This window comes from Lagopus muta, chromosome 2, assembly GCF_023343835.1.
Source record: "Lagopus muta isolate bLagMut1 chromosome 2, bLagMut1 primary, whole genome shotgun sequence".
NCBI classification, from domain to species: Eukaryota; Metazoa; Chordata; class Aves; order Galliformes; family Phasianidae; genus Lagopus; species Lagopus muta.
In genome coordinates, this window is record NC_064434.1 from 25,282,405 (window position 1) to 25,292,539 (window position 10,135).

A 10,135-nucleotide genomic window follows, 5' to 3' on the forward strand; every position below is an offset into this window, starting at 1 on the left:
AACTTTCAGCACTGTAATGTATTAAAAATGCTTTTGACAGCTTATACTGCTGTGAATTCATAGTTAATATTGTTATTAGTAAATCCAGTTCATCAAGTGTATGTACTTGGTAGCTTAATATTCTCATGGATATGTGTTCTTTGTGGCATCAATGGAAAAGGAGCCCTAAGAGAACAAGCATGTTCTCTGTAGGAGAGGCAGAGATTTACACAAAATGTTCCTTTTCTTTTAGATTATAGGGTTGATGTCATGAGTTTACATAATTATTTAATTTAAATATGCTGGGCTTCAGCCACTAATTTTCAAATATTAATCTAAAATTGCAGATGCTTTGGAATTACAACACAGAGACCAAAAGAGTGATCACTTGATATTTTAGCTAGGGATACTTTGTAGACAGTATGATGAGTATGCACTGAAGAGAAAGTGGAAACTGCTCATTATCCCATTAGCAGCTCTTCTGTAGCTAAAAAAGAGATACAGCTTTGCTTATGACAGCTATGGCAGCAGATAACTGCCAGTTCAGGGAAGCTGTCTACTGGCTAGCTGCCAACTTCTCACTTCACAGTGTTTTACAGTTGTTTCTGATTCCAGCTACGGAAGTCAGGGTTTTTTTCTTTTCACATGTTTTCCAAAGAAGAGATGAAAATAATCACTGCTCAAAGTCTCCTCCCATACAAATTGGTTTTCCAGTTGTTTTTTAGGAAAAACTCTAAAAGAGTGGTGTCAGGTTCTGGAGCAGGCTGCCCAGAAAGGTGGTGAAAATACTATCCCTGGAGGTGTTCAGGAAACATCTAGATGTTGTACTGAAGGACATGGTTTAGTGGGAAATATTGGTGATAGGTGGGACAATTGGACTGGAAGTTCTTGAAGGTCTTTTCCAACCTTGGTGATTCCGTGATTCTGGAAGGGAATATCTATATCCTCTAGTTTTAGGTAGGAGAGAATCAGGCTTCTTTCTTTCCCCATTGGTGTAGGTTACCTTCAGTTGTTAATTTAAGTGGGTTTCCTGCAACGCCTCAAGATTCCATATCTTGAATAGGTCTTGAATAGGTCTTGAATGGTGCTTAATGCATCCCAGGTAGGAGGGAGGATTACATCCTGTAATCTGTTTATAAACCTGGAAAATTTATCAGATTAACATTATCACTTTCTTTTATCACATAAAGAATATGAGTTGCAAGTGCTCTTGTTTCTAATCCTGACAAGGATGGCAAAATCTGCCTATCCCCCCTAGAAGAGCTGGCTTGCGCAGTGTCTTTTCCTTCACTGTTTCTTTGCAGCTGTGATAAAAGATATTCAGCAACAAGATTTTGCAGAAAAAGTCAGTTATGTGTCAGTTTACATTGCCCCCTGTAAACTGGAAATACAATTACATCTTGGTACTGATCCTTTCTCAATTACTGCAGCTATCTTTCTGCTAGGTTCTCTTTTCGGACTTCTTGCTATGATTTTCTCTTCCAGCACTCTCACAAGAATGCTTCCACTTGGCTTCAGTGCGTATTTCCAGTATCCTTTCATTCATTGCCCTGTGCTTCTTGATTTCTATTCTAATTAGGCAGCCAGCAATGCTACTATGAAAACTGCTCGCTCTTGTATTTGTAGGTGGCAAAAACTAGGCACACACTGTAATCAAAGACATGGAGAGGACGAGAAGCTGGCCTAAGCTATATTGGAAGTTAATGAGGATAACTTTTTTTTATATCAATGACATGTAAGTAATCTTAACAATAGGTTATAAGCTATTATTTCATACTCATAAAAACTACAGTGGGCAGAAAGGTTGATCACTGGGAAGTGTAGCATTGTTTATGTTTCAAATGATGCCATAATACATGTGCTCCATAATTAAAGCATTAAAATTAAATGCCAGACCTCATTATATCTCAGTTCTTTGTCTTTCACATAATGAATGTGCAAATGAAATGCTGAGAGCTGTTGTTTATTTTACTCTTGTCATCACATTCAATTAATTTTCTAAGTTGAAATTTTAGAATTACTTCTCAAATTATAAAGGACGACTGGTTACAATGACAATTCTGTCAATCTGTGAGTCTAAGTGATAATTTGACATGAATATCTGAGATCCTGTAAGTTTTTATTATCCTTAATACATCCCCATATTCATGTATTCTTTCCTTCTTTGCATTGCTTCTTCATCTTATTAAGTAACTGGAAATAATTCTTTTTATCTGTGGTTTTGTTTTGTTTCTAGGTCATTGTGGTTTTTATGATTTCAGTTTCTCTTCCTGTTCTTTGTATATTAAGTAGAGCTTTCTGCTAAACGTCTTCCCTCCCCTGTCATCTTTTCTTTGCAAGACATATACTAATTTACTAGCTCCTGCATACAGCTGTCACTAAAAGAGAAGTAAATAAATAAGAGAGTTACAAAATAGTGCTAAGAGTTTTAGACAGAGAGTAAAAAATACTACATTGAAACTGGAACAAAACCATAACTAGAATGATGATTTCTGTGCTCCTAGCTCTACTCCATATTCCTTCTTTCCCATCCATTGCAGCCACCATTGCAAATTGTGCTCAGCCCCCTGGCAGTCACACACCATCACAAGGCACTGAGTGCACTGAGCTGCGCAGCTGAACATTCATGTTCATGCTTTACACTGGTTGGCACCACACAGGAAGCCCATCACACCAAAAAGGTGCCAAGGCGTGGAACAGCCTGTGCTGCAGTCTGGGAAGGGAGAGCAAGTAAGCCAGGTGCCAGAAACACCTCCCAGGGAAGACTATGTCTGCATCTGGCCCTGCAGGATATAATTAGCAATTAATCTGGATTAAATTAAATACAGGTAATAATGCTTGAATGCTTAATCCTAAAAGGCATGTTATGTGAGCATCACTAATACGATTCCAGTTTCACAGATGTCTTTATAACATTATCTAGCTGTAACATACTCTCAAGATGACCCGGAAGAAGCTGCATCGTGGAAATGGCACATCAGAGGTACCCCCACTATCTCCTACAACAGCTGGGATTTTCCACATTAATTTTCCATCTGAATTCATGGCAGATGTAACACATCTTACTTGACTCACCAACACAAGTGTCACAGGCTGACATGCTGTAACAACAGATCCTTGCATCCATGTTAATTCATTTCAGAGCCTTGCAAATTGAAGAGGCCGTGAACCCACACTGAAAAAAGGCTAGATGATAACCTCTGGTTGTCAGCAGAGGCTGTGGTCACTGCAAAATGCTTTGATCTCACAGAATTGTTTGAGTTGGAATGGAACATTTAAAGGTCATGTGGACCAATCCCTTGCAATGAACAGGGACACCTACAGCTAGATCAGGTTGCTCAGTGCCCTGTGCAACCTGACCTGGAGTATCTCCAAAGATGAGGCTTCTACCACTTCTCTGAGTAACCTCTGCCCATGCTTCACTACCCTTATCATAATAAATTGTGATTAAATTCATTATTCTTCAACCATCTCCAACCTTCCCTCCCTTGCCTCGTGTCTTCTGTGTCCTTTGGGTTACCACAACAAGGCAGCAAAACTATCAGACCTCATTCAATTCAATTTTTCCATGGTTATCCCTATGGCCTTGCCTGCTGCAGAAAGGGGAGCACAGTGACACCAGCAGCCTTGGTCCTCTGCTTGAAGGTAGGAAAAGAGTTCATATTTTTCTTGACAAAGCTCCCAGATTCTTCTGGATTAAGCCAAACAACAGACTGCAAGCTGCCTCTGAGATGTATTAACACAGCAATGAAAGGTGCTCCATGGCAATACAGTACTAAAAGGGGAAACATCCTAAAAGTATTTGTTCTTTCAAGAACAAAACTGGTCCAGTGTCTTTGCATTGTGCAAATATTTCTGCTTGCATGGTAGATGACTTGTCAAATAGATTTGCTGAGGAACTATCAGGTTTAACTATCAGCTTTCCATAGTATGAAGTTGTATGAGAGTGGTGCATATTGTGGGAAAATTAGGAACTGTAGTGCATAACCTGAGATTATTAATAATATTCATGCTAGGTGGTTTCCTGTCTGTAATTTTCTAATTGCCTGACCTAAAAGTATATGTATCTCATCACAAAGGAGAATTACTGGTGTCTACTACTTTTATTTAAATTTATAAATTGGTAAAAGAAATCAAACAAATACTTATTTGTCCATGTTATACACTTCCTTGTAAAGAAACGTTTGTAGCTGTTATGTTTAAAGTCTTTCTCAGGTTACATCTGGAGATTTAAAACAAAGAGAAATTAAGGTAATCTCTGGAACAGTTTTTAGTATTTTTTAATCAATAGGAATTATATACTGGGTTATTATGCTTTAAACTTGTGTATTTCTACTGGTTGAAATTTGATTCCAGATTTATTAACCTAATTAGCTGGACATTTTGATATTTTTGTGCTATTGCACCATTACTCCAGTATCCTTTATTTTTATATCCTCAGTAAATCTATCCACCATGAAAATAGATGCTCTTTCACACTATTTGCATGCAAAGAACACTTGGTTTATGTGCATTCCTAGGTGCCTATTTCCTTTTTCCCAGTAGATTATTTCTGCTGTTCAGACAGAAAAGAGTCTATGTTTCATTTGTTCAGTTAAGTACTCATCTAGGGTGCAGTAGGTAAAGTTTCAATCCTACTTGTGCCTGAATGGATTTAAATATACTGGTCTCCCCTAACAGTCAGTCCAACAGCTGCTTTTGCAAGAAGAATAAGAGACAAAGGTACTTAATCTTCCTTGTCAGAATTGTTCCATTTAATGTAAACTGATTATAAAATCATTGGTTCAGATAAAGTACATGTATAAGCAACTTTTCTAGACAGACAGAGGACCTAGTTTAATCTGTGTCTCAGTAAAAATGGTGTATTTTACAGTTATTTTTATCCTAGTTTTTATATCCTCCAGATTTTGCTTAGATGGTGTGGGTTCCCCTCCCTTTGGATGATATTCTTTCAGTCCTAGGGGGTTACACTGTAATCTGTCACATCAATGGGAATCCAGTAGTATTTATAGGATTTGAGTGAAATGATTATGATGACAGTAATAAATGTTCCCCACGAAATGGTTTAGCACTTTAAATGGTTATATGAAAAAAATGCATCTCCTCTAGCCTCCATAAACTCTGGTCTGATAGAAGTAAGGGAAAGCAGAAAATCGTTTTACATTTCATCTCACTTTGGCATATGTAGTGCAGACCTGATTATTTACTCCATTATTACTTTATCTCCTTTGCTATTCACAAACACAGATTTCTCTTCAAGAGAAGCAAGGTCAGGTGGAGGATGGCATACACCCATTTCTTGTCCTGTCTTGGAGTTGGCACACATTCAGGAGCAAAACTCTGCAACCTGAACTGTGAGTGGGAAAGCATTCTTGTCCCCTGCTAGACATGCCTAAAAAATAAAAATAAAAATATTTTAAAAAAGGAAATTAGCCTTATAGAGCTTAAATAAGGAAGATGGAATATCAATCCATGTAAAAATATGATTAAGGCAAAAGAGCAGAAATAAAATTCTACTGAATTGAAAATGGATTGGGCCTTGTATTCTTCAACTGCAAGTGAATTTTCCAGACCAATCAGTCTGAGAAGAAAACATGTTTTGTGTTATAAGTGCAATGAAATTCTTCTCGTGGATGTTATAGTCTGGCAACCCAGCCATCTCTTTTCTACCATGGTCGGCTGAACCTTGAATGATAATAATATTTTAAGTAAAATATAAACTGCAGTCCAATTGTCTGGATTTGCAATAAAAATGCAAAGGCTACTTACAATGCACATTAACAGAGTAAATTAATAACAACATAAAAGTGGTGTAACTGCCTCAGAACATTTTTCATCTAAGTACTTGTATGTATTCATATTGCTGCACCCCTTTTATCTGGTAGCTGTCAAGACTGGATTTTTTTATTCATATAAATCCTCTCCCTAGTGATCTGAATACCTCGCTTTTTATCCTTCTTCGTGCTTCTATAAAGATGCTCTCAAAAGACCCAAAGAATATCACAGCAATGTCAAACATTTAATATAATTCTACTCAGATAAAGAGCATTTTTACTATATAAAGACAGGCTTGTTCCTATGATTGTTAAAAATTCTCATGCTCTTAGATAGAGGAATAAACAGTAACTTTTGTGTTTTCAAAGTTGAACTCAGAGAATTAACTGCACGTTTTCAATAGCTTTAATGAAGGTTGTATGACTAAAACATTATTCATCTTTCTATAGTGAGTAGGTTTTCGTAACATCTTTCCTCAAGGTAGGTACCATGTCATCCAAAATCTGGGAAGAAAACTCTCTAACTCTAATGAGGTGTTAGAAATTGGCATTCGTCATGATATGAATTGGATGACTTGGCAACCAAGAGAACTCTCTCAGAGTTCAGGTTCTGCATTTAAACAGTTAAGATATACATATGCAATACATTGGCATATATATTCATTCTTTTCCAAGAATGCATTGATATACACTAATATCTTTCTGGGCATGCATGGTTGCATTTAGGGTGGTCATACATCCACATACTTTATCCCATTTTCCGCCATCAGCTTCATCACAGAAACTTTTAGCTGAGCTTCAGCTGTTTTTCCCCAGTTCAGCAAATTTCTACTGTTTATTAGGCCATAATGAGCAATTTCCAAAACAATACACATTTAATATTCTAGTACCTCATGAAATGCAAAAATAAGTAGTCTATTATGTCTCCAGTGCTTCTTGTGAAGCAGAATTAAGAGAAAACAAGGCTGCTCACACATCAAGCAAAGTTGAAGTGGAAAGTTTTAGAATTAGCACTCATTGATTCCTTTTGCTGAACTACTATGTTGGTCTTCAAACCAATACACTGATCTCTATTGCTAAACAAACCAGCCAGTATCACCTTACCTCTAGTTGTCCTTACTGAACTTTAAAATTAACTTTCCTCTTATGGAAAGAAAAAAAAAAAAATCTTTAAAACACATGTTGTGCTATGTTGAGCCAGAGCTGAAACTGAAGAAAATGCTAATTTTTGCAAACCTCATACATACTCAATATCTGAGTAGGCTTCATATAGGGGCAAATAACAGGGGCACTAAGCAAGCACACAGGTGTACACAGCCTGGATTAGGCAAGATCACAGCTAAGACTCTAACAAATGCAGTTAGGAACAGCATAGTTAAGGAGGCTGCATGGCAGGTCCTACTCTTTTAGGCTTTCTCTGAGTTATTTCCCCTTGTTTCTTCCCAGCTGGCAATGTATACTAATACTCCTGTCTCCTCCACCAGTGGAATTTGAAAAAGTTCAGATGAATCTGATTGAATTTAGAAGAACTACATGCAGATAAACATAAATCAAAATTTGTTCAAAACATTTTCCATATTTCACGTGTTCTAAAAAGAAGTAATAGTTTAAGACATACCTAAACAAAGTCCAGAATAGAAATGAGTTCTGTAGGAATTAGACCTTTTCAGTCATTCCACTGAAATCTCAGGTGGACGTAATTAGGCAGAACTGCTAAAAAGAGAGATACTAAAGTTCTAGCCCTTCAATCTCAGCTGGAATTAAGTGTTATCAAATACATAGGAAATGGTTGTTATGCTCTCTATTTACATTAGGTGGCATCATTCTCACATATTTTCGATTTACATCAAGAAGCTGTGAAGCAATCATTCTAGGTTGAAATAAAGTGTGAAATACTTTCATATGGTAAATACTCTATTTGCAACAAATAAGAACCTTTTATATTATTAAGGCAAGCAAATTTACTTCCTTTCAGTGTAGAATAAATCTCCATTACTGAAGAAATGCTGCAAGGCATAGTAAGCAGGAGAGTAGAGCAACCAACTGATTTACCAGTAAACCTTGCTCTCTAATAGGCTTATATTAAACCTACATTCTTCTCCCCAACTCTAAACAGGTTCTGTTCCCAGAAGAAAAAAAAAACCTCTAAAACCCACTTATGATTCAACTTATTTAGTAGAGCTATAACCTTTCACCAGAACTCATATTCTTTGAGAATTAGTGAGGGAATTCCTCAAAAAAAGTTGGCTGAAGTTGAGAATTGCTTTTTATAACAGATTTCACCAAGTGGTTCATTCCAAGTTAAAATGAAGTCAGAACTTCTAAAACACTTTTGGAAAAGGAATGATGGAGAGGGTAAGTGGAGACGGCAATCAAGTTCAGTTCAACTCATTCTCTTCTCAAATCAGTTATGCATATCACCTAGGTAATGTACAGACCTAGGAATGGATGTTCAGTATCTCTAGGTGGTACCTCAAAACCAAGTGCAACAAAGTAACAAGAGTCTTCTTCCTGCCTCAGAAGAAAACTTCAAATATACATCAGACCATTTTTGCACATTTTCACTCTGATATACTTCAGTACCTTGGCAACAGTTGTCTGTAGTCGTGTTTTAATGCTGTTAATCTGCCATCACAGTTGAAAATCTCATTAGAAAGAAATTCTTACAGGACTCGTGGTACTGGTGCTTCTAGTCTTGAGGTGAATTCTTGGAAGAGCGCTACTTGAAAGCTATAGATTACATTTTGCCAAACTTGGAGAAGGAAATACAGTCAAACACATGAGAGTTCTCTAAATGACTGGGGTTACTATTTAGATCATCTTGAGCCCCTGCAAACTCTTTTTATGGGTTGAGAAAAATTGGCATGGATTGATAATACAGGGTCTACTGAGAAGTAATTTCTGACCAATCTTCCTCTCTGCATTTTAGAGCCAGTTCACACCTGCCTTGCTTCTGCCTTTTCCAAGCTTATTCATGGTGGTATCATAAGCAGACTCTTCCTTCCCATATCCAGTCCGGACTCCTGCTCACAAATTGCTCCCTCTGACCTGTAGCTGCTTTCAATAATGGCTCATCACCACTGTAGACACCTGCTTGCTTCTTCAGGAAATACCTGACTGTCCTTTCAAATGGGAGTCAGAGGGGATACAAAAAAAGATTCCCAATCTGCTTAAATGAAGAACTATCAAATCTCCACTTTTTCACTGGTATTTAAAAGTGTAATTTTTTTTTTTTCATATGGCAGGTTGATCCAGTTGAGTGTAAGGACAGAGCACTAGCTGTACGAGTTCAAGGTAAAAGTCATTGCAAAAATAGCAAAAAGGAACCTGACCTTGTCATAATGAGACAGCCACTGTGCTGCTGCCAGGCTACGTCTGCCTAGAAACAGGATAAACACAGAGAGTGGAACAGGTGCTAAAGCACCTCATTAGTGTGATGAGTGTTTGCTGTAACCATTCTCATCCTGACGTGGGAGAGAATAAACTTCTACTCAAGAGGGACAGCTGCTCCCAAAGCTAGGCAGCTCTGATCTCATTAAAAGTCTGTGCTCCAGTTTGCAAAGAAATGCTAGAGCCTAAAAAACTCATCACCACACAGAAATTCAAGTGGATGTGCAGTAGAGCTGTGGACAGTGGCCTTCTTATTGGCTCTAGAAAGGAAAAGGGTAAAATGAGCACCAATGACGTTATGTGTTAGGGCCCTGGGCATCCCACTCTGGGTGTACCTGCTTGAGCAGGAGTTGGGCCAGATAGACCCTGAGGTCTCTGTCAACCTCAGCCATTCTGTGATTCTGAAACTATTGGTGGGTTTTTTTTTGTGTGTCCCCCTAAAGTTATTGACTGAAGCAACCCGGTGGGAAAAACATTTACACATCTGGTTAGAGAAGGGAAAGGTAAGAAGTCTAAGATATCAGCTTTCTCACAACTCTCCTGAATCTTCATGAATTGCAGTTGACCCATTTAGCAAGATTTTGAAAATACTGGAGAGGTTTTTCAGAGTCCTGGTGGAAGGTTCATTCTTGACAGGAGCACTATCCCTCTGCTAACTTAAAATCTCTTCTTCAAAGTAGGGCGATGCTTGGGCATTTCAAAGACCTCAAAGTATTAACAGGAGCAAAATGGCACTTTGTTTCTAGTCTCATTCATTGAAAGGGCTGAGTTATTTGGCTGAGATATTAAGGAATTCAGGCAGGGGCATGGGCAGAGTATGAAAAGTTTTGGCTTAAACTCAGCTTTTCAAAAGAAGGTGGAAAAACTAAAAACAGTATTGTATAATGGGAGTGGAGGCTGTTGTCAGTGATGCCTTCAATCGTGCATAATAAGTGTTGCTGCTAGCACTATGGGTAACAGTTCTGACCTGCTTTTATACTTTACTGCAGCAG

General features: G+C 37.8%; 1 long non-coding RNA gene across 1 annotated transcript; it reads right to left on the bottom strand.

Annotated features, from left to right (window-relative positions):
- Nucleotides 1–4,725: 4,725 nt before the first annotated feature.
- LOC125689335 (uncharacterized) lies at nucleotides 4,726–9,093 on the bottom strand. Its single transcript, XR_007375207.1, has 3 exons — nucleotides 8,337–9,093; nucleotides 7,372–7,466; nucleotides 4,726–5,371 (listed from the first exon to the last, which is right to left on the bottom strand). It is a non-coding gene; the product is annotated as an uncharacterized LOC125689335 (long non-coding RNA).
- Nucleotides 9,094–10,135: the final 1,042 nt, after the last annotated feature.